General features: G+C 41.0%; 1 long non-coding RNA gene across 3 annotated transcripts in view; it reads left to right on the top strand.

Moving 5' to 3' along the window:
• The window catches only part of LOC125437388, a 50824-nt gene extending 26430 nt beyond the window's left edge, over positions 1–24394 (top strand). For 2 of the 3 annotated variants that reach the window (XR_007245205.1, XR_007245206.1), the window contains 3 exons: positions 8501–8590; positions 22013–22088; positions 23765–24394. This is a non-coding gene — a long non-coding RNA (uncharacterized LOC125437388). Of the gene's footprint in view, positions 1–8500; positions 8591–19944; positions 20043–22012; positions 22089–23764 lie in introns of all 3 variants that reach the window. The other variant, XR_007245207.1, reaches the window with a different exon arrangement.
• Positions 24395–24769: the final 375 nt, after the last annotated feature.

Consider the following 24769-nt stretch of genomic DNA (forward strand, 5'->3'; position numbering starts at 1 on the left):
CAGATTTCAGAAGAACCTTTTCATTTCCCTTTTACTATGTAATTATTGTAACTGTATTATTAAGAGTTTGTTAGAGAGTTAACACATAGTGAAATATTGTGCTTTCATGTGTGTGGAAGGAGAGAGTGTGTAGGTGGAGTGGTTAGAGTGTAGTTCCTTGAAGCTCATAATGCAGTTCCTTTAAACATTTAAGACATCTTCCTTCAAAAGATATAAGGTAAAAATGGTGTTGCCATCAAATGTATTAATTGAGATAGAAGCTAGCATCTTATTAGGGGTAACCCCAATAGCCATGTTTTTTTGAAGAGTAAAAATTTCTGATCAATGTTCCAAATATAGAAGCTTCTCAAAATTTTAATACATGCACATGAAAGAATGGTGATGTGATCTCCCAGATGATAAAGTGGGATTGTGCCTAATTATTACAGAATGAAGAGGAAGTAATACAATAGAGATTACAAATGCCAATCTGTATAGCTCCTTGAATGGGGAATAGTGATGACCAGTAGGCCAGGACTGGCTGTAACAGCAATAGTTGGTTCAGTACATGAATGGGGAAGTCTATTGTGGTATAGTCCAAAGCCAAGCTTTACAGCATATTGAGCAATAGCTGGAATCTGAAATTGCATTTGAAATAACATGCTAACTAACCATTTGGAAAACCCAGTCACTGTGAAAAGTATGTGCCTATTTTTTTTTTTTGGTGAACAAATGTCTCAAGCAGACAATGTCACTTTTCAGCATGATTAAGATTTTCACAGAAAATGATTGTTTTTGCATTTCTCAGCCTCCAAGTTTGGGGTTCACATAGACTACATTGTGGCCTCCCCCAGATAGGCCAGCTGCTGGGAGAGCCAGAATGAAATGAAGCTTTTGTTTTTATTTCAGAGCTGTAGACAGAACTGAGAACTACTTGCTGTTGTATCAAAATAAGCAGCAAAGAACCTTCCTGTTTTTCTTACAGTTGGCATTCTACAGGGTTTTTTTTTTTTTTGAGTGACTACTAATACAAATGCAAGCTTTCATCTAGAAAGGGCATTACTATCTAAAGTATTTTCCTTTAATTCTCCCTCAACCTTCATCAGAGCCCTTATCTTCTTCCTCATCAGCTACCAGCGTTATATGGCTCTATGAGTAGGACCCTAGTTCCACCAAGAATATGGGAATGTGCTTGTTATATTTGATATCCCATAAAATACATTTAAAAGTATTATCCGGTGCAGAATCTGAACATATCCTGTTAGGGACAATTACATTTCAGGAATAAAAGGGGAAAGAAGCTGATAGAGGCAATTAGAACCCTACTGGCACTCAGATGTTCATGGACTACAGATTCCATCCCAGCCTACCAGCAGCCAATTGGCCATACTGGCTGGGGCTGATCAGGAAATACACCATAATTTTATCTGGAAGTCTCTAATTCTCACCAGTGATAGAGCAACAATTGTAAACTTGTTTTGGAGACAATTGAGGGTACCTGACTGTCCAGGGCTCTGGAGTTCAGTTCCTATGAAGTGCAGTAATGACAAGGGAAAGCAATAAACACAGGTTTACTTTGGGTTTTTTTTGCATTGCAGAAAAATTAGCTTTCACGTGGAATGTTCATATCTGTCCATTTAAACACTATATTATCTACTCCTGCCTGTGTTCACACAACTTGTATTTTGTTGTTCTATTCGATTTATCTATATATATAAAAAGCTAACCGTGTATGTGTTGATGACAGGGTACCTCAGTAACTGCTGGGTAATTCCTCTGAAAATCTCCCAGCCACTATAGTCAGTCAAGGCGAGAGTGTTCTTAGATGTTCACATACCTGCAGAAATTTCACACCCACAAGCCCCAGGTAAAAGCGCTTTTTTTTTTCCTGGCTCTATGAGTGAAGGGACCATGCAGCTGCCTGTGTAGTATAACTGTCACTTTTTTTAGAATGTTAGTGCTGCCTTAGAATATTCCTCAGACTGACCCCAGATATGAGCAGTGAAACAATTACATAGGCAGTCACTTTCAGGTGGAAGTGGAAACACACACACACACACACACATGAGGGAGGAGAGGGAAGGGAAGGGGAGAAGAAGAAGAAGAAGAAGAAGAAGAAGAAGAGAAGAAGAAGAAGAAGAAGAAGAAGAAGAAGAAGAAGAAGGAGGAGGGAGGAGGAAGAGGAGGAAAGAGGAGGAAGAGGAGGAGAAGAGGAGGTTTGGATTTATATCCCCCTTTCTTTCCTGCAGGGAGACTCAAAGAGACACAATCTCCCTTGCCCTTCCCCCCTCACAACAAACACCCTGTAAGGAGTGGAATTAGAGCTAAGAGAGCTCGAGAAGCTGAGACTAGCCAAGGTCACCCAACTGGCATGTGTAGGAATGTACAGGCTAATCTAAGATTCCCCAAGATAGAAAGCCTCCCACAGCTCAGGGCGGTAGAACGGAGAATCAAACCAGTTCCTCAAGAGTAGATACCACGAGCTCACTAACCTCCACTGCCACTGAGAGGGAGGGGTGGCATCAAGAGATGGGATCCAGCAGGTTCTCACGGAGTTCCAGTGAGTTACTAATTATTTGTGTGTGCGAGAGAGGGTTACTAATTGGAAGTGATTTTGCCCGCGTGATTTTTTGCCTTAGTTATGCCCCCTCCTCCTCAGAAGTAGCAGCATGCAGAACTTGAAGCAGTCTAGCAGGAGGTGCACGGTGTGCGTGAGCAGCCCTCATGCCTGCATGCATTTGTTTCCCACCTAAGGGATCCCGAGGCATGGCAGCTGTGTCCCTTGCCACAGCCCAGCCCAGGAATGCCCGCCCTGGAATGTCCAGCCCGCCCCCCATCAAAGGCTGCCCGCTTCCAGCCCCATTGGCTCACGCCACAGTTTGAATCCCATCACCCATGGGAATCTGTTACTAAAATTTTGGATCCCACCCACTGGGTGGCATGCAAGGGAGAGAGGGAGGGAGAGGAAAGGATGGTGGGGGAGGCATGCGTAAGGGAAGAGAAGCGGGTGAGAGGGAGACAGTGAGGGGTGGCATGGGCGGGAAGGGAGGCAGGGGCCCAACATCTTGATAGGACCCACCCACTTCTAGCAGAGGGGAAAGGGAAGGGAGGGAGGGGAGGTGGCATGCAAGGGGAAGAGGGAAGTGAGGGGAGGGAAGAGTGAGGGGTGGCATGCAAAGGAGGGGAGGTAGGGGCCCAGCACTTTGATATGATCCACCCACCCTAGCTGGAGGGAAAGGGAAGGGAGGGAGGGGAGGTGGCATGCAAGGGAAGGGAAGCGGGGGGGGAAAGAGAGTGAGGGGTGGCATGCAAGGGGCCAGGGAGGGAGGGGCCAGGCACCTAGATTCCCCTAGATACTCGCAGTTTACAGTTAAGAAAACCAGGCACGCATTACTCAGGAGTAAGCTCAATTACAGCCACCAGGAAAACTTATACTTCTAAGATGGCTAAATTAGCCGCCTCAGAGGGTTTCCTCAGAAGCGACACCCATTGCCACCAATAAACTTACTCCCCAGGTAAAGCGATCAATGACCAATAGCCTAAATGTGTGGGAGGGGTGCCTTCCCATCCCCCCCCCCCAAGGAATGTGGGCACACACACATCACCTGACATCGCACAGTATCAGGCTGCGGATGGCATGAGCATATACTGCTGGCTCCTCTACAATTGATTTGCTGCTACTTGGCTTCCTTTCCCATTTCACCAACAATAAGCCACAGCCACGCGTGGCAGACCACTATGGAGTATTCATTATGTGTGTAGCAATATGTGATCAGAGTCACTGCCAACTCTGCATGAGTCAGCCGATCTGGAGTCGCCACCACCTTTCTCTTGTTGGTCTCCCATCTAAGTACCAATCTTGCTTAGCTTTCAATATTTGATGAGATCAGGCTATGGCATGCCACCTTCCCTCCCTGTGTTATATATCACAGATGCTTAATAAAGGCCGTTTCCTTGCGGAGCCAGATCATGCCAAAGCGGCCTGGAGGCCAGTAGAAACACCGTCTCCAGGCCATACCATTACTTCGGGCATGACTAGCGCCTTGAGCAGCCCTCGCGCCCTCCCTTGACTGAAGCTGGCGTTTCCCCAGGCGCTTCCCAATTGATGCTCTGCTTTCTGGGAAAGCAGGCTTGACGTAAGCTCCCACTGCCAATGAGCGGCCAGCAGCGCTTCATGTCGCCTCCCCATCACTGGCATTCTCACACCTTAGTCCCGGGCCTCCAGCTAGCGTCGCCGAGGCCATCCTGGGACCCGCCTTCGCCCTGTGCTGCTTTCGAAAGTAGCAGAAGCGCCAAGAGACCAGGGGGCATGTCCCCAGGCCTCGGCGACTTCGCCCGAGGCCCGGGGACAAGCCGGGTCATAAGATGCAAGCACCCACGGCACTCTCGCGGCGGCGGCTGCCCGCCTCATTCCCGGGACCGGCCCCGTGTGGCAAGACGGGTCCCAGAAGCGCCGACCAGTCGTTTCATACGCCGCCCGTCGCGGGTGAAAGCGGGCCTTAGGTAATAGAATGAGTACATAAAATGACATCATCAGAAGGAAACCAGTAATTTTAATGACTACTGACTTGAATCAGCTCCCTGACCTGACATAGGATGCCCAATACCTAAAGGATACCAGAGCTATGAAGATTTTCCACCATTGTTCTTGGAACCAGGCTGAGGCTAATAAGATCCATCCTCTTTTCCCACTGCTAGAGAAACAACAAATAAGCATGCACCTTTGGTTAGTGTTAATAAAATTATCTTCATAAACTTTCTGTTTTTAGAAACATTTTAAGAAGGTGACCATCTAAAATCGTGGGTGTTAAATGGTTCGTATTCCTCAGAGAATTTCATTTTATTATCCTCCTTTTCCGGTAGTATGTATTAATCTTTTCCTACAGTGTCTCTTTCTTTACCTTCCTTACCATTTCACTGAAAAAAAAACAATTTAGTTAATTCTGCATCGAGGTCTTATGGCTTACAAAGACTTTTCATGATATAAGTTAACAAATCACATCACCTTTCAAAGAGATGCTGACGCCTGAAGAAATGAATGTAATTTGCAGGTGGGAAGCTGCCTTTGTTATATGTTACACCACAGGCAGCATCAATCTGTAAAGTCTTCCAACTATTGAACTGACTTTGGAGGATCTTGACATGTATTCAATATATTTGTGGCTTAGTAAAACTTTGCAAATAAAGTTTTTTTTCTATTTCTGTTCTTGCTTCTGTTTCATTTACTTTGATTAATCAGGTTAATAAATTGTTAATGGTTTTGGTTTCTCCCACAGTTTTGTTTCCCTGCAACTGGGGTGTACTTTGCAGTATTAAGATTACCAAGATTATTTGGGAGGTGGTTAATTGAAACAAAATATTTTCATCACATCTCTGAATTTATTACTTTGAATCTATTTCAAGACTTTTTTGTGAACTCTACAGAGCTGAGGTGATGTTGAATATCGATTACTTTTGCAAATATTTATTTACAACACAGTCAAATCAATGGACCATTAAAATTTAGGCTCTTTTTATTGTTTGCAAATTATTGACATGCCATGTTCATGGACTTTATGTAATCTTATGAACATGTAAACAAATCTGGAACTTAAATAAATTGAGGGGTTGTTATCTTAAGATAACTGACCATGTAAAAAAGCTTATGGTTTGTATATCCAGCACCATAAATGCCTCTGTTGCACTGGCAATGGTTTAAGATTTCTTGTTATTGCTCTTATTAATATTGCTTTAAGATTTCTTGTAATCACTAACTATAAAGAGGAGATTAGGGGAACTCATTTCCATTGCCCCTGATCACATTGAAGGCCTGCAGAACTGGTATCCAGAGATAATATTTGTCTTGGAGGCCATTATGCCTCTCAGAAGTACACTTCTACAGTCACTTCAGTTGCCTTCTTGGGGCCCATCTTATCTGACAGAAGGTTTCACCTCGACTTTAAATGTGGCACTCACTACATCTGTAGCACTGTACTTCTTAAGACCTGTTATAAACATTACTTTTCTGGACAACTGTGCCTTATTTTTAAATCTTCGTTAGTTGGCAAATTGACCTTATGAACTGGCTTTGTCTTAGAAAGCTATAAGCCTGATTCTATTCTTACACTGCTTGCTAAATAACTGTGGAAGCATCTGATCCCACTGTGGTCTGCATCACTAGCATCACCATTTATTTGGAAATTTGAGGCCTAACACAGACTGTAAAGGAAACAAATGAATAAATAAAAGGTATCTAGCAATGATCTCTACAGGCAGGTAGATCTCATGTCTGAAACAGTTGGACATTATATTTACAGTCATCTAACACATATTTATTTGGAAGTAATTCCTGCTGATATTAATGGAACTTGCTTCCAAATAATCTTTTTTAGGATTTGAGTGTTAATTTTAAGTGTGTGTCAGCCATGTGGCCACTGCCTCTTTTTCACCTGTACAAACTACATTCTAAACAAAGTTAATCAACTCAATTTGCCAATTTGCAAACAAACAAGTAGGAACAAACAAGAAGAACATTTAAACCAGAGACTGCATGCCCTTTATTTGGGAAGGCAGTGTCAACAAAGTGGGTCTTCAGTAACTGCTTACTAGAACGAGCTGCAGGATTATTAAAGGCAGCAAGGAATGAACCCCTACTCTTGTGCAGCCCCTCAACGATTGGTGCAATTGCCTAGGAGAGCTGCCTTGCTCCTCAGGCATCAGGGATGAAGACAGAAGTGCAGCCTTGGCATCAAGACAGAAGCGCAGCCCTGGCAGCCCTCGATCTGATAATTCATTGCAGCTCCATTGCAAAGGTTCATAGTTTCAGCCTGTTGCTTGCTATTTCCTGTATAGGATATAGTATTCTCAATGAATGTTGAATAGAAATTCACTTGGGACTGTTAACTAGCATCCATACAGCTTTCCAGCCCAAATGATCCTGGTACATAAACACAAACAGCAAATTTCAGTTTCAAACAGCCTTTTCAGTATTAAAAGTCACAGTATCAGCTCTGTTGAGGCATCCAAGTACAACGAGTACAACGAGTACACATTTATACATCTCTCCTTCCGGAAAAAAAGGTTTTCTCTACAAATAGGGAATATACAAATAGGTGAGAGAATGCTTTTTGAATTCAGTTTTGTTAGCTTCTAAATGCTGACCAGGAATTCCAAAAGAATTGAGTTTGCTTGCTCAAGCATGCTGCAATGGAAGTGTAACCATGATTGAGCCGATTGCTTCATTAGCATTTTTAGCAATGGGCGTACTTATATTAGCATTTATTTCTCTCAAGGCTGGATTTTGTTGTTGAAAAAAATAGCATTATGCTACAGACACAGTTCTATGTGTGCAGAAAAAGTTCAGCTGATAGGCGTGGTCACATTGCCCAATAAATCACTGGGTATAAAGAATGGAGAGAACACAACATATGACACATTTTTTCAAACTTTCTCTTCGCTTTCACACTTACTGATGAAAAACCAAAAAGCTACTTCATTTCAAAAAAATCAATTTGCAGTCATCTAATTAGTCTGTTAAAGCATTGCTAATGAATGTAAAGTGCAAATTCTCCTGCTGGAAAGTTCAAGTATTAATGATACAAGTTTTAGGGCAATACTTAGACAGAAAAGTGCCTTTGCATACAATATGAAGTATATGAAGATATCTTGAATTCATCTTATGAAGTTGACTCTATTCCATCAATGCTTAAGCCACAATTAATCTCATAGCTTTTACAGGGATCTTTATTACCCTAACACAGACATTTCTGTTGTTTTTTTAGGGAATGACAGCACAAAGCCTTTGAAAGGAGAAAACTTATAACTTATGTATCAAGTAATAATATAACTTTTCATAAAGGGTATGAAGCATGAACTTGTAAAATGCTAGATAAGTCATACCCTAGGGTTTGAATTACATGTAGTGTTTGCAAATGCAATTTACAGACTTTATCAGTACTGGAGAGTAAGACAAGCTGAAGAAATCAGTCAATGTGGCAGATGGTCTCAAATGATATGCTTGATAAGCATGCCTAATTGACAAAGTGTGCATCCACATCCTAAAAAAACTGTTATAAGTTATAATGCTGTCCTAAATAAATGGGCTTGGAAGGCTATAACTTTGATTAGGATTGTACTGCTAATGTCTGATGAAAGAAGATCTTGCCTGTCAAAGATTATATTACGATAAATTGTCTGTAGAGGTGCTACATAACTATCCATGTGATGTAATCCATGATAGCCTTTCACACAACCACATTAGCAGAGGCGGGGCAAGGGGAAACTGCATCCGGGGCATGCGCCAACCTTGCACCCCTGCCGCAGTGTTGCCCACTCCCGCTCTGAAAGGCCCCCACCACAGCTTGGCCATGCCTCTGCCGCAGCTTCACCCTGGGCGTTGCGCCCCCACCCCCCGCTCCATGGGTGTTACACCACTGCATGTTAGCACATAGTTGCAAATATCAAGGTTTTTTTAGTTTTGTATATCATTGCATGATCTGTGTAAAGTCAACTGAATGTTAATTAAGGATTCCTTTCTTTTCAGCACATCATCTTTTCTACCAAAGAACTATTTTGGATTATATAATCGGGAAGAAAATAGGAGAGTTGCTGTCATCTTTTTTATTGGTTTGAAGTAAGAAAAGCACAGTTGCTACCGCTACAGCTTTTTCTTGAGCATGTTTGCTGCATTTGTTACTTCATTTAAATTCATTGTTATTCTCCCAGGGGGAGGGGTGGGTAAAGACTATTCTTTCAAAACATGGATAAGCAAGGGATGGAGCAGTGAGAGACCATAACTCCTTGAGGGGATGTAGAAAATCCTATTTGTGCCTGCCACAGTCATAAAAATAAAGTGTTAAGTGAAATTATGGACAATATTATATCCTTTAATAATATCCCAATGCTCCACCTGAAATGAGCAGCTTTGCCCTGCCTATCAGTAGAACTAACCTGGAGGAATTGGTAGGGCTGGGGGGAGAGGAAAGAGTTCAGGATTAGCAAAGCCTTCTAGTATTATCTCTCTTGCCAGACACTCCTCTCCTGTCTTTCATATTTGGCAGCTTAATGGGAATCTCATTAATGGACATTTATTTGCTGCCTGAGGAGGGGAGAATGAGCTTGAGGGTGTGGAAAGACAACACAGACAACCACCTTGTGTGGAATACATTTTGGCCACAACCTGTTAATTGGTATGCTGGCTAAAGGAAGCAGAGGAGCAGCATAGGGGACAGATCCGGCACTGGGCAGCATGTCTGCTGTTCCCTAGTGTCTACTGGGCAGCATGTCGGTGGTCCCCCAGTAATAACCTTCCCCCAGCCTGATAATGGGGGAAAAACCAACAACCAGAGCAGCAAGATAGTGGGAGCCATTTGGGCTCTGGCCTCTGGATGAACTCCCCTTGCTGCCAGGGGTTGCGAGCCACCCATAGCCCCCACCTGGGCATGTGGTATACATGCTTGCTACCACCCCCAGGCATCTTATGGAGGCCCCTAACAAAAGGGATAATCCCCAAAACAGTGCTTCAGTAAGGAAGCCAAAGTATCCAAACAGAAACAATCATAGTGTAAATGTTTTGAACCATACATTCTCTTGTTCTATGATTCCCCCCCCCCCCAATTGGCACGAAGACTTCCCACATTGTTTTTCATTCAGTAAACTGATTGTCTATATTCGTCATTGAATATCAGATCTATGCTGAGGTTATTTTTCTGGTCTAGCTCTTAAAAATTTCATCAGAATAAAACTGATAGCCAAGAATATAGAAAATTGCTCAACAGTTTATAGACTTACCAAAGCTTCTGTGTGCTTTCATATCCCTTCCTTCTTCTGGTGTGTTTTCAAATCCATTCCTTCTTCATCTGGAAGGAAACCAAAATGCACATTCAGTGGAATATTAATTAATTTGTTATGTGGTACTAGTTATATGATTTGCTATTCTAAGAAGCAGTGGAACAGTCCATGAGAGGTTGTAAGTCCTTTAGAATGCCTTAGTACATTTTTTTTGGATTGTTGTGACTGCTCAGAGGCATGAGGTCACTTAGTAGCCCTTAAAAGTCAGAGAGAATAGTAATGAAGGAATAGACTCAAATATCATGGGGTTCAGCTAACAAGATACTATTGCATGTGCTCAGCTGTCCAGAAATTGAAAGCATGTTCTGTATTTCTTTAAGAACTCATGCTTCAAAGGACAGAATGTACCACAAAGAAAAGCACACAGAGCCCAATAAGGCTGGTATCTCAAAACTAACTTCACTGAAATGATCAGAGGTTCACAAGGATAAGATAAGGGACTAAGCCAAGATCAGGTATGCAGGCAAATGGACAAGTGAAATTGAATTAAGTTGAAGAAAAGAACAAAACTAAGATTATCTAAGGAAGACAAAAATGAAACAGGATGTACTGTGAAAGGAATAATTATGAGGGTAGATAAAAAGACTGTCAGAAGGAGCAAACTTCTGAAAGAGCAAGAGTTTCTTCTTCAAAGAGATTCAAGGGGCAAAATGCTAGGCAAGAATAGAATCGAGCAAATGATGCAACAGCAAATTTTTACTTTGTTGTGAATTGCTCTTTAAACGTATGTCCTTGACCACGCACAGTGAACTTTATATTTCAAAAGATAGAAACCCATGATATGAGATACTAAAATCTCTGTGCAGAGATCTGTCACTGTGTAATAGTTGTATGTCCTAATCACAGCCAGAAAATAAATTACTTGGGTGGATATGTCAGCTGTTGTACTGGCAAACCATCAGACTATAGACTCTAATGCTCACATAGAACAGTAACCTGGTCTCATTGCACTTAGAAAAAAAGTACAAAAGCCAACAAGAGCTGGCAAACCTCCAGTTTGGGACAAGCCACTCCAAAGGGATGATTGTGTAAACACTCAGAATAAGACTGACAAAAGCCTAATTGTACTTGGGAATGAGGGCCATGTGGGCAAGACAGGGGTTGGGAAAATAGCTCAATCAAAGTGTCAACCCAATGTGCTGCAGCAGTGAAAAAGGCAAACTCTGTGTTGGGGATTATTAGGAAAGGGATTGAAAATAGCACAGCCAGTATTATAAAGTCCCGTGTATGTACGGCTCATTCCACACATCATTTATAAAAAGGGAAAATGAGTTCATTTATAATGATTGCAACTCTTTATACTGTGCAGAATGAGCCTATCTCTGGTGTGACTCAATTTGGAATATTGTGTCCAGTTCTATCACCACCTCTAAGAAGATATTACAGAGCTAGACAAAGTACAGAATTGGTCAACTAAGATGTCTAGAGGTTGGAGCATCATCCCTTTGAGGAAAGTCTGAAAAGTCCGGGACTTTTCAGTTTAGAAGAGAGATGACGAGGTGGGGTCATGATAAAAGTTTATAAAATTACGCATGGGGTAGGCAGAGTTGACAAAGAGTTTTTTTCTCCCCAAATGCTAGAACTTGAGGACATTCAAATACTTCTTTGCACAGCAAGTGATTAAAATATGGAATTTACTGACAGAGGATGTAGTAATGGCTGCAGGCATAGGCAGCTTTAAAAGGATTACACAGATTCATGGAGGATAGTGGCTACTAGCCACAGTGACTACAAGGAGCCTCTACATTCAGGGACAATCAACCTCTAAAACCAGAGGAAGGCCTTGACCTTTATGCCCTGCTATTGGTCCTCTGGAGGAACTGGTTGGCTACTGCATGAGAAAGGGTGTGGAAATAGATGGACCACTGGTCTGATCCAGCATGGCTCTTATGTTCTTATGATCATGGAAAACTCAGCTGGATGTGAGCCAAACTGGTGGGTGTTTGAGCATTCTTACCAGCAATGACTTCAGAAAACTGAGAATTTCTAATATCTAGTTTTGGAGAACGTGTAAATAGAAAAATTGTGTTCTGATCATAGTACCATCATATTGTTCTTTATTCCTAGTTTTGTTTCATTTTCTATGGAGCTCACCAGCATTTGAAGTAGAGACGAAAGCAAGTTACAAAAGTGAAAATTAATCATTTAGCTCTGCTCTGGAAACTCTCATTTTGGTAAAATTTCAAAAGAGCTTTGGAAATTTGCTAAAACTCGAATCAAGGTATTCTACCCCCTTTCCCCAGTTCCTCTATGGTTGCTTTGTTATCATACTGGTCATTGAATAAGGGTTTGTCTTCTTCCTTTAATATATCTGTTCTCGACAGGAACATTCCTTTGTGACAGGTTGAGTCGAGCATCTGGTTATTTTCCACACTTTGTTAGATTTTGAAAGTAGTTCCAGTTCATTTAATTTTGACTCTGTTCAGTGCTATATGTGCTCACATTATGTACTGAACAAGTTAGGCAAGTCTAACATATTGACAATTGTTTTTATCAATAAATAGAGGAGATGAATTTCATTCCACATTCAGTAACTCTGTGGTTTAGTAAGCAAATATTAAGATACACGTTTGATAATGTTTTCTGGGGACAAATGAATGCCTTTATTTCATAACCTTTTATCGATTCTGGATTTTTTTGGTCAATTTGCTTTTCAATTTTCACAGTTTTTTTCTTTTTGTATTGAGTGCATGATATATAGCTTTTACACACAGCATATATAGTGTTTCTACATATAATATGACATGTGTAATACTGATTTATTGGCACAAAGAACATGAAAAATGTTTTATGGGAAATTTCACTGCAAGGAAACAGAAAATGTGCAAAAAAAAAGAATCACAGTTTTGATTTACACCAGGGAAAGGCAGCATTTCAAAATGGAGACTTGTTTAAGTCTTAAACAGCAGGCAGAAGAAATTCGAAACTGTTCAAACACACAGTCCTACCTTTAAAGGGAAAAAAGTGATTATATTATTCAGTATGCTATCCAGAAACAGGTAGTAAGAAACAGGATCCAGCAGAACTTAAAGACTTCTAAATAAATTTTATTCATTAGTGGGACAAACTCAAAATAGTCAAGAAGAAGCTTATAATAATTATTAGATTTGCTTGATATGCAATAGAGCAACCAGAAACATTATATTATTATCTCCTTGATAATATGCTGTAAACAAGATGGTAGTGATATTTTTTATTGTTGAATGCATGCTTCAGCAGAATATGAGAACACAATATGCTGGCAATACTTATAGGAAACATTCATTTATTTACTACCCAGCAACAATTTTGAAGGGGTTCACCAGAATTTTAGGAACAATAATGAAGAAGGAAGATATAGTACAGCTATGGACATCTGGACTAAGCCATCACCACTTATTGACAGAGAGTTGGGTTCTAACATTGCGAGGGCAGGTGGTGAATCATGTCATCTTGACTCCTCTCCTTATTTAAATACTTAAACCTTAAGACGAACTGATCAGATAGCCTAGTCTTTGAACATATCTACCATTGCATGTAATTGAACTTAAGAACATAAGAACATAAGAACATAAGAACAAGCCAGCTGGATCAGACCAGAGTCCATCTAGTCCAGCTCTCTGCTACTCGCAGTGGCCCACCAGGTGCCTTTGGGAGCTCACATGCAGGAGGTGAAAGCAATGGCCTTCTAGGCTGTTTGCTCCCGAAAGCACCCTGTGGTCTGTTAAAGGCATTTGCAATCTCAAAATCAAAGAGGATCAAGATTGGTAGCCATAAAATGGAGCTTCTCCTCCATAAATCTGTCCAAAGCCCCTTTTTAAAGCTATCCAGGTTAGTGGCCATCACCACCTCCCTGTGGCAGCACATATTCCAAACTACTCAATCACACGTTGCGTGAAAGGGAAGTGTTTCCCTTTCTATTAGTCCTAATTCTTCCCCAGCATTTTCAAATGGAATGCCCCTGGTTCCTAGGTGGCATTGTGAGCAAAAGAGAGAAAAAGATTTCTCTCTGTCAGCATTTTCTACCCCATGCATAATTTTGTAGACTTCCCAATCCATATCCCCCCCCCTCAGCCGTCTCCCTCTCCAAACTAAAAAAAAGGAGTCCCAAACGCTGCAGCCTCTCCCTCATAGGGAGAGGGTGCTCCAGTCCCTCAATCATCCTTGTAAGGCCCTTCTCTGCACTTTTTCTATCTCCTCAATATCCTTTTTTTTGAGATCTGCGCTTTTACTCAAGAGACTGGACCCACAAGTACTCCCAAGTCGCGGTCACACCATGGCTTTATATAAGGGCACTTGACAATCTTTGCAGTTTTATTCTCAATTCCTTTCCTAATGATCCCACAGCATAGAGTTTGCCTTTTTTCACAGCTGCCATTGCATTGAGTTGACATTCCCATGGAACTATCAACTAAGACTTCCCAAATCCCTTTCCCTGGTCTGTGACTGATAGCACTGACTCTGCCCTTGTAGCTTGTAATGTGAAGTTTTGGATTTTTTGCCCCTATGCTTGCACATCACTTTACATTTTGCTACATTGAAACCTGCATTTTGCCATTTCTAGAGCCCACTCACCTAATTTATCACATAGGTCAGCTTGGGAGCTCTCCGCAATCCTTTGTGGTTCCTCACCAATCCCTACATAATTTGGTATCATCTGCAAACTTGGCCACCACACTACCCACCCCTTACTTCCAGGTCATTTGTATGAATAGGTTAAAGAGCACTGGTCCCAAAACGGATCTTTGGGGGCCACCACTCCTTACATCTCTCCATTGTGAGAACTCCCCTTTTACACCCCCCCTTTGCTTCCCTGTTTCTCAACCAGTTTTTTTAATCCATGAGGAGGACTTCCTCTCTTATTTATTCCTTCATTGCTGAGTTTTCTCAATAGTCTCTGGTGAGGAACTTTGTCCAAAAGCCACTTTTAGGAAATCAAGTAGAACCAATGTCCACTGGTTCCCCCTTTTCCCACATGCCTGTTTACACCCTCAAAGAACTCTAGTAAGTTTGTAAGACAGGATTTGCCTCTGCAAAAGCCATGCTGACTCTTTCTCAGCAGGTCTTGCTTTTCTACATGTTTTATAATTTTATCTTTAATGATAGATTCTACTAATTTACCAGGAACAGATGTCAAACTGAACTGGGCTGTAATTTCCCGGGTCCCCCCTAGATCCTTTCTTAAAATTGGTGTGACATTGGCCATCTTCCAGTCTTCAGGGATGGAGCCTGATTTCAGGGATAAGTTGCATATTAAAGGGAGAAGATCAGCAATTTCATGCTTGAGCTCTTTAAGAACTCTTGGATGAATGCAATCTGGGCCAGGGGATTTGGTAGCATTTAGTTTATCAATGGCTGCCAGAACTTCTTCTTTGTCTACCACTATCTTCGCTAGTTCCTCAGATTCGCCTCCCAAGAAGCATGGTTCAGGTGCAGGAATTTTCCTCACCTCCTCTTGGGTGAAGACAGATGCAAAGAATTCATTCAGCTTCTCTGCAATCTCCCTGTCATCTTTTAGCACACCCTTTGTTCCTTTGTCATCTAACGGGCCTACCGCTTCCCTAGCTGGCTTCCTACTTTTGATGTACTTGAAGAACTGTTTGTTGCTGGTCTTGATGTTCGCAGCCATGCGTTGCTCATAATCCTTTTTTGCCTCCCTTACAGCTAACTTGCTTCTCTTTTGCCACCATTTGTGTTCCCTCTCATATTCCTCATCAGTCAAACTGGACTTCCATTTTCTAAAAGACATTTTCTTTTTTCTGATAATTTCCTCAACCTCTCTTGTTAACCATGGTGGCTTTCTTTTGGACTGGGTGCTGCCTTTCCTAACCTGCGGAACACATTCCAGCTGAGCTTTTATTACTGTGTTTTTAAATAACCTCCAAGCATCTTGGAAAGTTTTGACTCTCTTGATTTTCCCTTTCAGCTTCCTGTGCACAATCCCCCTCATCTTTGAGAAATTTCCCTTTCTGAAGGCGAATGTAACTACGTTAGTAGTTGTCACTTGTTCACATGCAGAGATACTGAATCTGACAGCATTGTGGTCGCTGTTCCCTATTGGCTCAACAACACTGACTTCCTGCACCAGGTCCTGGGTCCCACATAGAATTAGATCTAGGATCACCTCTCCTCTGGTTGGTTCCACAACCATCTGTTCTAAGCCACAGTCATTTAGCATATCCAGGAATGCTCTCTCCTTACCATGACCTGAACATGCATTTTTCCTGTTTATATGGGGATAGTTAAAATCACCCATTACCATGACATTTTTGTTTTTGTTGGCCTCTCTAATTTCTTTTTCCATCTCAGAATCCTCTTGTGCACTTTGGTCAGGGGGACGATAATATATTCCTAATATTAAACTGTCCTTCACACCTGGTATTGATATCCACAGTGATTCTGTGGGAGAACCAGCTCCCCTTTCATTGTCTATTTTATGTGACACTATGCTCTCTTTTATGTAAAGGGAAACTCCACCCCCAATGCGCCCTGTCCTATCCTTCCTATAGAGCCTGTAGCCTGGTATAACAGCATCTCACTGGTTCTCCTCATTCCACCATGTCTCTGTAATGCCCACTATATCAAAGTCCTCCTTCAAAACTCTGTACTCCAGCTCCCCCATTTTAGGTCGAATGCTTCTACTATTAGCATAGAGACACCTGTATACCCTGCCTCTGTCCTTAACCTGGGATTTATGTGCTTTACCCTTAAGTCTTTTGTAGACACTATCCCTTGTCACAGGCACATTGCTATGTTCCTTGCTTGTATGTGGTTGATTTAGAAAAACCTCCCTCTCTGTCTGCATCCCCATAGATACTGTATTCCGAACCGAAGTCACCTCTGCTCCTGTCGGCTTTCCCCCAGGGATCAGTTTAAAAGCTGTTCTGCCACCTTTTTAATGTTGAGCGCCAGCAGCCTGGTTCCTCTTTGGTTCAGATGAAGCCCGTCCCTTTTGTACAGGCCTGCCTTGTCCCACAAGGTTCCCCAGTTCCTGACAAATCTGAAACCCTCTGCCTTGCACCACCTTCTCATCCACACATTGAGACCCTGTATCTCCGCTTGCCTAGCTCGCCCTGTGCGTGGAATGGGTAGCATTTCTGAGAATTCCACCTTGGGGGTCCTGGACTTCAACCTGTTTCCTAGCAGCCTAAATTTAGCTTCCAGAACCTCCCGGCTACATTTCCCAATGTTGTTGGTGCCAATGTGGACCACAACTGCTGACTCCACCCCAGCACTGTCTAAAAGCCTATCTAGACGAAGCGTGACATCCGCAACCTTTGCACCAGGCAGACAAGTCACCATGGGGTCATCACGCCTGTCACAAACCCAACTCTCTACATTTCTAATGATTGAATCACCCACTACGAGGAGCCCCCCACCTCCCCGAGGGGTAGCCTCAGTGCGAGAGGATAGCTGATCACCAGCTAAGGAAGGGATCCCATCTAAGGGAGCATCTTCCCCCACCTCAGACTGGCACCCTCCGTTCCCCAGACCTTCATTCTCCATGACATCTGAAGAGATGTCACCTTGGGAGTGGGACCTGGCTGTTAGGTCCCTGAAAGCCTTGTCTGTCACCCTCTCTGCCTCTTTCAGCTTCTCCAGGTCTGCCACCTTGGCTTCAAGAGAACGCACACGTTCCTTGAGTGCCAGGAGCTTATTGCAGCGAGGGCACACCCACGACTTCTGTCCTAGTGGCAGATAGTCGTACATGTGACACTCAGTGCAAAACACTGGAAAACCCCCATCCCCCTGCTGGCTTCCTGCCTTCATATCTGATTTTGTTTAGATATTTAAATTTTAAACTTTTAGTCAGTGCCCCCCTGGAGCTATCTGTATGTACTATTTGTCAAAAATGTCCTTATTAATTTAAAAAAAATGAAAACAACAACAACAAAATTGCGCGCGCTGCTGGTTCCAGAGACTGAACTAAAGCCCCACCTCTGGTTCCAGAGACTGAACTAAAGCCCCACCTCTCAGCAGCCCAGGACAAAGAGGAACAAGAGATGAACTCTGTTAACCCCTGTTAAGCCCCACCTTCCAGCAGTCTCAGCTCTCAGGAGCCTTACAAGGAGAAAAAGAGATAACCCCTGTTAAAATACACTGTTTTAAAAGCTGTGGCTTTGAGAAAAGCCCTCAAAAATAAACTCCAGAGCTCACTCTGCTCTTCTCTCTGCTCTTCCTGGCACAGTCTTCCCCACTGTTACTCCTCTCTGCTGGTTCCAGAGACTGAACTAAAGCCCCACCTCTGGTTCCAGAGACTGAACTAAAGCCCCACCCCTCAACAAAGAGGAACAAGAGATGAACTCTGTTAACCCCTGTTAAGCCCCACCTTCCAGCAGTCTCAGCTCTCAGGAGCCTTACAAGGAGAAAAAGAGATAACCCCTGTTAAAATACACTTTTAAAAGCTGTGGCTTTGAGAAAAGCCCTCAAAAATGAACTCCTGAGCTCACTCTGCTCTTCACTCTGCTCTTCCTGGCACAGTCTTCTCCACTGTTACTCCTCTCTGCTGGTTCCAGAGACTGAACTAAAGCCCCCTAAACTTCCCTAAACATGATTTTCAAGGAGAGCTAGAAAACCACAAATTGTTGAAAAGCTGCATTAATAGACTTTTAAAGATGCACTTACAGTTTTGTGAGTGACAAATGCTTTAAAGTACCATACACTGGCCCACAGAGCACCACTGCTGGGCTGGGTAGTAATGGCTATAAAGAACTCTCCTAGAATGTTTCAGAACCTCCTGACACTGAGAAAGCTCTTTAAATTGCTAAGCAGACCCACATATTAAAAAAAAATTCTCAGATGCATGTTTGTTGAAAGACAATTTGCAGCATCTCTTAAATATTTAAAGTGACTGTAAATCAAGAAACTACACTTAGATTTAGTTATAAATTTAGAAAAGATAAATCTAAAGGTATTACTATAAGACTAACAATCAAGTCGGGAATGCATCTAATATAGAGTAATTGAATTGGATTTGCTATGTTTGAAGAGTTCCTCCATCCATACAGATTGAAATAAATATGCACTACCCATAGTAGGAAAGTAAAACTAACAATTCCATTTTGACCTGCCAAAGTTTTAAAGGATTTCTGTAAACTGTTCCCAATACAGATTCTTCAGGGTGTAGTCAGGTGGCTATTTTGGCCCAATATGAAGAGAGGTTGTCCCAGAACAATTATCTTTCTTCACATGATTGCATTTTTGGATCAAAATGATTCAGTGAGTGTGACAGAATAACTCCAGACATAACTGTGAATGATACTTCTTTCCCTGTTTTTTTTTTCCCCAATCTGATTTTGGGACACAGACTACTTGGTTAATTCTTGCCTATTTTCAGATTAATGAGAAAAGTACCTTCATGTTGATTGTGTTAGACCTGTCAACGACATTTGAAGTAGATGTTCATACTACTCTCTTAGAACAGTTTGAACATCTAGCTGTGATTTCAGAAATAGCTCAGATCTCAGAAATAGCTCTCCACCATCTGTTTAGTTTGATAGATGCAGAAAGATATTGCTGATGATGCGGAGTTGTCCTCCTTGCTACGGAGTCCTGTGCTTGTGTTGTTTAATCTCTATATGAAGCAGAAGTGACTGGGGGTTATGTGACTTCTATATACTCATGCCTCTGCACTTCATTAACAGGCAGCCATCAAATCTAAAATAGATTAATAGATAGATAAAATAGATTAAAATAAATCTAAAATAGAATTGGTGTGCAATACTTCTCCTTTGTGCTTTTCTGCATCTGCTTATTTACTTAGTAAGTTTCCTCAATAAAATATGTACTACATACTTTTAGGTTCCAGGTACAGTACATTGTTTTATCGTTTGATGACTTGTATCTTGTATGACTTCTTGCTACTTATTTCAACATAAAAATCTATTGCTCTATTTGGCCCTCTTCCTATTCTAACTCAGTTCAGAGTGCTTACATACATATTTTGGTACTCTAAAATCATGAAGAAATTTCTGACTTTCCTGTAGTACTGTAAATGATGCTTTTTACAATTTTAACACCATTCCATGCATTTCCTCTGGACATTTTCCACTCTCCTTCATATAGTAACTGTGATTCTTGTACAGATACTGGTACAGGAAGGATATGTAAGGTATTCCTGCCATTCCATGACTTCTGATTATCCCATTTCCCCCCAAGGACTCCATGTGCTCCTGACATTGAGATTTTAAGTGACTTCTGGTCGATTCATATTGTTTTGTTACAACAGTCCGGTAGAAAGCAAGTACCAACAGTGGGTAAGCAGGGAACTGCTGTACTGAATGACTCGTACTGTACAGACACACATCCATTCAAAATATCACTCATTTGAAACTGTGAACAGATTGACCATATGGTGTACTTTACTTCAGAAAAAACTGATGCTGTGATCAAGGAAAGTATGATTTTTCAAACACATTTTGTTTGCAAAGATGTCAGTTGCTAGATTTAATTACACTGCATCTTGCAGAAAGTTTCTAATTGTTTTGATTGCAATATAAAATATGTTTTCTGTCTTTCTTATTTTTTGGTGGTCATTCTTATATTTTTGTTCCAAGTTCTCAGATGTTCAAAAGAGCTCCTTTTTCGTCTCAACTCTTCCAGCTGAAAGACTGGGCATTTCACTGTGGGATCTAGACTGTCAATATTGGAATTTACTTTCTGGCCTGCAGCCCTTCTTTCTTGCCTCACTTTGGATTATTTCTTTTGTTTTCTGTCATTTTGGAGCCAAAACCAACACAACATCGAAGTTAGAATGTTTAACTACTCACACATCATCAGCATCATGACCCAAAATCTATTATTACTACATATATTCCTTCTAGAATTCACTTTGTATTATGCTACTGTGCATCTTCTTGACTGAAACAAAAACTAAAAGGGGTGCCAGAGGTTATTTATTACAGAATTGAATGCTGGTGCTTTCCACACAGTACTGTTGAAAATAGCGCTAATTGTCAGATTGGCCAGCCCACCTAAGTCGGCAATATTTCCTTTATTGTACACATTTTTTGGTTTAGGGGATTTAAGACCAAATGTACGTAGTAGGAATGGAGTAAACACCATTCTGTTTAAACTGAAATTCAGCCAGAAATTGTAAAGAATATGGTGAAACACTAGAATTGTTTTGTCGAAGGCTTTCGTGGCCGGATTCAACTGGTTTTGGAGGGTTTTCCGGGCTGTGTGGCCATGGTCTGGTGGATTTTGTTCCTAACGTTTTGCCTGCATCTTTGGCTGGCATCTTCAGATGTGTATCACAGAGAAAAGTCTGTTTCACACTGTGTCTAAGTGAGAAGGGAAAGTTTAGTGTGGTATATTGTCCATGTCCCAGGGTGGGGAACCAATCATTAAGTGTTTGGGTGGAACTTGCTATGCAAAAATGTGGTTGAGTGCACTCACTTAGCTCATGTCTCCCTGCTGGTTCCATTACTCTCTTCCTTCGCCCACTCTATTGCCTGCTCTGATTGCTTTCCATGCCTCTTCTCCTCCCCAACCCCTACTTTGATTGCTCTCTGTGCCTCACTTCATTTCTTCACCCTTGCCTTGATTTTTCTCCTTGCATACCTTCCATCTCCCACCCCATCTTCCATCTCTCCTCCCTTGCACCTGCCTTGATTGCCCTCTGCATCTCTCCTCCTTCTCCACCCCTACCTCCATCTCTGTCTGCAACTCTTCTCCTTCCCCCACTTCTGCCTTACTCTCCATTTTCTCCTCCTCCCCTGGCCCCTCCCTCAATCACTCTCTGCATCTCTCCTCCTTCCCACACTCCTGCATTGATCACTTTCTAAACCTCTCCTCCTGCCTCAGCCTCTGCCTTGATTGCTTTCTGCACCTCTCCTCCTTCATTTTGTACTTTTACCCCTTCAAAAAGTGTAGATCCAGCCCTGCTGAATGTTTTGCACACAGACCTTCTTGTTGCTACATTCCTTTAGCTGTTTCAGTCCTTCCAAACACCTTTTATCTTTGATTTCCATCCAACAGAGGAAAAATCAGTTTACAAAAAGAGGTGCTTTCTCAAGCTTTCTCCTTGGCTTCTATTTTTCATAATAACATCCACACCCATTGTACCTTCCCAAAGCTATGAACATGTGTGCTAATTGAGCATTATAAATTGATTGCAAATATTTTATACATTTTGCAGTGCCACCTAAGAACTGTAGTTCAATAGTAAGCATGAATCAACATGATTTATATTGCCAATTGATTAATGTTTTTGTTGATTTCACAGGGCCAAAAGCAGCACATTCATTTGAAATGTGCTTGCTTTAAAATGACTCCTGAATTGTGATGAGCTTCTTGCATAGGTAAGCCCCACAAGCCAACAGATTGTGAGCAGGCACCAACAACGACAGCTACCACATTGAATATCCCTACTGTGAAGATGCAAATTGCTCAATCCTGATCATCTTAGATTTTAGAAAAAGTACTAAGTGCTATGAAGTGTTCAATGGAAGAAAAAGAGATGCTGAGAACATTAATGTATGAATGCCTGATTTGTAAAAATCAAATTATTCCTGACTAAACAATTACATTGCAGAACTTTGATTTAAGTAACTTAAATCCCACTGAAGTCATTGAGACAGCTGTATCCTAATACATTAAGAGAATAAAAAACCCCTTTCACTTATTTTGAAGCCTCAGGTGTGAACCAACATTTTTCATTTTAACTGGTTTGTGGTTTGGGTTATGAAATAGTGTGAGTGCAATTATATTAAGTGCAATATTTTGTGAATCACTATTTTGTATTTGTTGAACTACTTGAGTAACCCAATGAGTTAACTGTTTCAAGTCCTTTCCATAAAGGTGTATTTAGTACAATAAATTGCATTATTAATAAATTTAATAAATGAACACATACATAATAAACAATACAATACTGCATAATAAATTCTTGTAGTACCCCACCAAATTAGCTTTTCTGCTAAAAGGTTTTTATAATAGTTTGGTAATATACACAATAATATTTTCTTGCTGGGCTTTTTTTCTGATATGTGGTATGTGACAGTGAGGGAGACATGACTGTTTATAGCATAATATCCATTAGATATTCCCTATTTTAATTTCACTTTAATGTGTATTATTTGATTCCTGTGGAGACTGTTCACCTTCACTTCTCTCAGTAATACTCAACCAAAGATGCCCTTATGTACCTTTTCAACAACAAAAGAAGTGGTAAAAAAACTTGAGGAAACAGCAACATTGTGCCATTGTATTAACTTCTTTCCCTTCCTTCCTTTTTAAACAAAATGTAGAGATCTGTAGACTCTGCAGTTTTCCTCTCCAACGCTTTGCACATTAGCCCTCATTTTTAAAAGGCAAACACTCCCCCTGTTAACCCCACCTCCATTCATTGCATGCAAATAAAATATCAAACTAGAATCGTTGGATTAAAACTAGTACACAAATCTTGCAAAGCAAAACACATTTTTCCTCTTGTCTGGAAAAGTACTTGGCATTGTCAAGATTTAGTATTTGTTATAAATGAATACATGGAAGTTTAAACTCAGGCCTGCATCCCATGGACCATTTCCAAAATGGAAGATGTGTGCTCAGGAATGAGAGATGAGAAAGGAATTGGCCAACAACATCAGACTGCTTCAGTTCATGCCAAGTTAATATTTTGTTTTAGCAAACTATCCTGATATGTGTTTTGCTCCTGGACTATTAAAATTATCAGACAACTATTTTGTTTTGGTAGCAACAGTGATTCTCAAAATTCTAATTCCCCCACTATCATTGCCATTAGTATCCTTTGCAAATAAAAACAACAAAAGATGTGTGCTCTGTAGAATTCTGTTCCCAAAAGTCACCAGAAACAAAACAAGTGACTGATTTGAAAGCTTCAGTAAGATTAGTTCACAGCACATTTGAAAGTATTTAAATAGTGAACAGGTATGTACAAACAAAGGGCTGATAAAGAAAACTGCTTATGTTCTTCCCTTGTTTAATTTAATGTTCTCTGTATCATTCTCATTTCCAGATGGGGAACTGATGATGAAATAAGTTTATGTGTCCAAGGTCATAAAATGAGCTTAAATTAAGATGACTACTCCAAACGATCCTGCCTGCACTGGACCACATGTTCTGTAATTCTTGATCAATATTCACTGCATTTTCCTGTTAAACAAAATGGAGAGGACCAGTTTTTGATGCCCGCCTCTCTTAATTGCCTTCCTCCACAAAAGTACAACTAAAATTTCATGTCATGTTATCTTCCCTGCCCTCTGCATTAAAAAAGAGGAAGAAGAGATGTGGCTTTGGCTATGATGATAATGGAAGGAGATCCTTCTGCAGAGTGTCTATGGTGAGAGTGTGCCACTGTGAGCCTCCTCTCGGACCATGGTACTGTCTGATATATTGTCTACTCACATTTGCTTTCATGTCTCTGTTGTGGAAACATCATATTCAAGTCAAATACCTTTAATGACATGTAAATAAACAAAAACATAACATCACAGCATTCCAATTAATGCAAGTTAGAAAGACTTAAGATTACACCATTCAAAAATTTGGCCACAGCTTCCAGCACCCCATAGCAATAGAATAGAATAGAATCTTTATTGGCCAAGTGTGATTGGACACACAAGGAAATTGTCTCCGGTGCATATGCTCTCAGTGTACATAAAAGAAAATACATTTGTCAAGAATCATAAGGTACAGCACTTAATGATTGTCATATAGGTCTAGTAAGCAATCAGGAAACAATCAATAGTAATAAAAACATAAAATGTAAAATCATAAAATAAAATGAAATGTCAGCACAGGCTATAGTCATACAGTCATAATTGGGAGGAGATGGGTAATAGGAATGATGAAAAAAGTAGTGCAGTAATTATATAATAAATATATAATAAATAGTTTGACATTATCGAGGGAATTATTTGTTTAACAGAGTGATGGCATTCGGGAAAAACCTGTTCTTATGTCTAGTTGTCTGTTGACTGTTGACTGTTTAAAAGAAATATAACCTTCAGTTTATCAGTTG

The sequence above is a fragment of the Sphaerodactylus townsendi genome, linkage group LG08 (assembly GCF_021028975.2).
Source record: "Sphaerodactylus townsendi isolate TG3544 linkage group LG08, MPM_Stown_v2.3, whole genome shotgun sequence".
Taxonomy (NCBI): domain Eukaryota; kingdom Metazoa; phylum Chordata; class Lepidosauria; order Squamata; family Sphaerodactylidae; genus Sphaerodactylus; species Sphaerodactylus townsendi.